The 4,737-nt window shown below is 44.2% G+C and overlaps 1 pseudogene; it reads left to right on the top strand.

Annotated features, from left to right (window-relative positions):
• Positions 1–1,743: 1,743 nt before the first annotated feature.
• LOC121433953 lies at positions 1,744–3,570 on the top strand (annotated as a pseudogene).
• The last annotated feature ends 1,167 nt before the right edge of the window (positions 3,571–4,737 follow it).

The raw sequence follows: 4,737 nt of genomic DNA on the forward strand, positions 1-4,737 counted from the left end.
CTCTATTTCGTATTTTAAAAGTCATCTTTAAAAAATGTCTCTAAAATTTTCCAAAATGAGATGGACAAATATATATATGAAAGAAGAAATGTCCCCCTTCGTTGTGCACAGAAAGGAACATGCTATTGTTTATTTTTGGAAGCTATGGAATATTCAGGAGTATTCAAAGAGCATCATCCTGGAATCTGTATTATCCAGGGCCTCTTTGTGGCTAAGAAGAGTTGCTGTGTTATTGGTTTTATCCTAAGATTTATAGAGTTGGTTTATAATACTGTGTTCTTAATTGTATGGGTAATATATTTAAAACACATGGGGTAGCCGAGTGTCTGGTTCTATTTTGAATGGCTTTGCTGTATCTCCACCCTCTTTCTATTCATATGATATATATGCATCTGGAAATCATCAAAATATCACAATGAGTGCAGTTAATTTAAGGTATAGATACCATAGCAGTTATAAGCAAGATCACTATCATTCAATAAATATTTGGTGATATATTATAGAGAGCTGAAAAACTTGAACTGGGGTGGGACTTTCAAACACTCAGAAAAGAAGGAAAGTGCAGGAGACCAACTTCATGAACTCAGAAGCTCAGGGGAAAGTTTTTTTTTTTAATTAAAATATTTATTATTAGTATTAGATGAAGGCTGCTTATATTGCTCAGCTTGGTCTTAAATTCCTGAACTCCAACAATCCGCTTGCTTCAATCTCCTGAACAGCTGGGGCTGCAAGCACAGGCTACCACCAAAAGGAAGAACATTGAATCCCACTTGGTTTAAATCACCGGAAAACACAATAAAGATGTGCCAAGCATCTCTTTCTGCTTTCGTGTGTGTCCTGGCTAGTTTTATGTCGACTTGACACAAGCGAGAGTCATCTGAAAGGAGGGAACCTCAATTGAGAGAAAATGCCTCTATAACATCCCACTGTGGGGCATTTTCTTAATTAGTGACTGATGTGGAAGGGCCCAGACCATGGTAGGTGATGCTATCCTTGGGCTGGTGGTCCTGGGTTCTCTGAGAAAGCAGGCTGGGCAAGCCATGATTAGCAAACCAATAAGCAGCATTCCTCCCCAGCCTCTGCATCAGCTCCTACTTTCAGGTTCCAGTACTCACTGGTTTTGATGACGAACTGCTTTTGATGTGGAACCATGGGTGACTTTCATCCTTTGCTCCCCAAGTTACTTTTGGTTATGGTGTTTCATCATGGCAATAGCAACCCTAACTGAGACACTATGTCCCTGCTCCAAGTCTGTGGTTTCTTCTTAGTGACTGAACACTCTTGCAGGGGACTGTAGTGTCTGCAAAGTCTTATGTGTTACTCACCCAAGAGGAACAGTATTCCTCTAGAAGGGCATTGTATCCAAGTGGATGACTCTGTCACTGATTAACACATTTATTTCGATGTGTTTCTAAATGTGTATAGTCGCTTTCCTTTTGTGTTAGAAATGGTGACTTATATTACTTTTCTCACTGTCACAAAATGCCTGACAAGAAGCAGCTTAAGCTTTTTATTTTTAGTTATTTAGATTATTTGTTTATGTTAGAAGTGCTATGTGAGAGGGTCAGATCCCCTGGAATTGGAGTTACAGACAGTTGTGAGCTACCAGATGATTGCTGGGGATTGAACCCAGGTCCTCTCGAAGAGTAGCCAGTGCTCTTAACTGAGCCATCTCTCCACCCCCAGGCCTGGTTTATTGTAGCTCGCAGTTCCAGGTTACAATACATCAGAGTGGGCCCAGTGATGGCAATGGGAGCTTCAGGAAGTTGGTCACACTGCACCAGCAGTAAGGTAGTAGAGGGAGACACCGGTCTCATTTTCTCCTTTGGATTCAGAACTGGACTGCAGCCTATAGAACACTACAACTCATAGTTAATATGGTCTCTCTGACTTCATTAACCTAATCTAGATAATTTCTTACAGGGGTGCCTAGAGGTTTATCCCCTAAGGGAATCTAAATTCTGTCAAATTAACACTCATTAGGGGTCTCATGTAGCCCAGGCTAGCTCAGAACGCTTTATGTAGCTGGAGATGACCATGAACTTCTAATCCTCCTACCTCCCTTCTCAAATGCTGGGGTTATACAAATACATCACCACACTTGCTTTCTTCTTCTTATTTTTTTTTTTTTTGTTTTGTTTTTGTTTTTCAAGATAGGATTTCTCTGTGTTGCATTGGAGCCTGTCCTGGAACTCAAGAGATCTGCCTGACTGGAATTAAAGGTGTACACTGCAGCCTCCTAGCTTTATCATTCTCATCTATCTTTTAAATTAAAACAAAACAAAAAACAAAACTAAACCAGGTGTCGTGGGGCGTGCCTTTCTTCAATCCCAGCACAAAGACAGAAGCAGGTGGGTCTCTGTGAATTTGAGGCCAGCCTGGTCTACAAAGCGAGTTCAGAACAGCTAGGGGTGGGGTGGGGTGGGGTGGAGGGGGAATATGAGAGACAAACAAAAACCTTGAAGTTCAACTATTATCTTGTATATGGAGGGGCAGAAAAAAAGCAGACCATTTCCGGTGGAGAAGCTCTTCCTAAATGTGGTAAAGCAAACTCTTTCCTGTTATTCCCCGTTCTCCTCCCCTCCCTTCTTGTGTAACTTCAGTTCACGTAGCACACTGCTTTTGTTTGCTTCTATCAGTGGGCTGCTGTACCAGTCACTTTTCCATCATCGTGACAAAATGTCCAAGACAATTATTTTAAAAGAGAAAAGGTGATCTACAAAGCAAGTTCCAGGGCAGCCAGTATGTTATACAGAGAAACCTTGTTTGGGGGAGAGGGGACGGGGAACACACAAAAACAAGTAAATAAATAATTAAACAAACAAATACATTTAAAGAGGAAAGCTCTTTGTTCCCCACTGGAACATGGAGGCTGTAAGGGGAGGTTGGGGTGGGGTGGGGGAGGACTCCTGCTGTGCCAGAAATCCTTAGGAAAAAGCCAGGGGCTTTGGAGGAGTTGAAGGAGAAGCTCCTGCAGAAGTCTGCGCTGAAGACTATGAAAGGAAGGAGGAAGCTAAGCTACGAAGACAAAGCACCATCACAGGGAATACAGGCCAGTGTACAGGACTGATAATTTGGATGACCTAGGGAAGCCGGAAGCAGCTAGGTGCTTGCAGAACCCAGACTGACGTTTGTCTTCAGAATCTGAGGTATCCACGGTGCAGGCACTAAGGTCTGTAAGGTCGTGCCGCTTTCCCGTCTCTATCAGGTCTTCCGTGCTACCTTTGTCAAGCTCAACAAGGCTTCATCTGACATGCTGATTGTGGAACCATACATTGCATGGGGGTACCCCAAGCTAACCCAAGCTCAAGTCATCTACAAGCACGGCTATGGTGAAAATCAGTAAGAAACGAACTTCCTTGACAGATAATCCCTTGATTGCTCCATCTCTCAGTAAACATGGCATCATCTCCGTGGAGGAGCTGATTCACAAGACCTATAGAGTTGGAAAATGCTTCAAGGAAGCGAATAACTTCCTGTGGTCTCCTCGTGATCTTTTCCACTGGTGGAACGAGGAGAAAGACAGCTCATTTTGTGGATAGGAAAGATGCTGGCAACAGGGAAGACTAGACTAACAGTTTTGTTGTTATTGTTTTGTTTTGTGTTTCGAGACAGGGTTTCTCTGTAGCTTTGGAGCTTGTTCTAGAACTAGCTCTGTAAACCTGGCTGGCCTCGAACTCACAGAGATCCGCCTGCCTCTGCCTCCCGAGTGCTGGGATTGAAGATGTGCGCCACCACTGTCAGGCTGATTAACAGGTTCATTAAGCAAATGAACTAAGGTGTCACACGTGGCATTTTTGTAAACTGGCTAGTTAATAAACAGTCACAGCTTGGCAAACTGGGGAAAAAAATAGAGAAAAGGTTTGTTTCCGGGTCAAGGCTTCAGTGCGTGCGCGTGCGTGCGTGCGTGCGTGCGTGTGTGTGTGTGTGTCTGTATTGCTTTGGCCCATGGTGAGACACATCAGGAGACAGTAGCAGAGGCCCATTCACATCCTGGAGGCTGAGACACACAGAGAGAAGAGGTATGGAGAGGGGCTAGAGTCTGTTATAATTATTTATTCATTATGTAAACAATATTCTGTCTGTGTGTATGCCCACAGGCCAGAGGAGGGCACCAGACCCCATTACAGATGGTTGTGAGCCACCATGTGGTTGCGGGGAATTGAACTCAGGACCTTTGGAAGAGCAGGCAATGCTCTTAACCTCTGAGCCATCTCTCCAGCCCGGAGTCTGTTATAATTAGTCTCCATTGTTGAGTTGACTGGATTTGGAAGCACCTAGGAGACACACCTCTCGATGTGTCTAGGAAGGCATTTCCAGAGAGGATCAGCTGAGGAGGGAAGATCTACCTTCAATGGTGGCAACGCCCCATGGATTGGGTCCCACATTGAAGACACAGAGGACAAGTGAGTCCAGCAACAGCCTTCATCTTTCTCTGCCTCCTGACTGGGACTACACAGGACCTGTTTTTTCTCATCCCTGCGGTCACCATAGAGCTGCTCCATCTCCACACCTTCCCTACCAAGATGGACTGCATCCTCACACGGTGATCCAAAATCACACCAACATTTCTGTCCTTAAGTGACTTCGGCCAGATATTTTGTTAGCTGTACTGACAGCATTGGGGAAAATAACTGAAACTGGCTCCCAATATCTCCTTAAAGGTGTGCCCACAATATCCTAATTCCTTCCTCCTAGGCCCCATCTCCTGAAGGTTCCACCACCTTCCCAAAACAC

This window comes from Microtus oregoni, unplaced genomic scaffold, assembly GCF_018167655.1.
Source record: "Microtus oregoni isolate MIOR12 unplaced genomic scaffold, Mior012 000042F_ref0000377, whole genome shotgun sequence".
Classification (NCBI taxonomy): Eukaryota; Metazoa; Chordata; class Mammalia; order Rodentia; family Cricetidae; genus Microtus; species Microtus oregoni.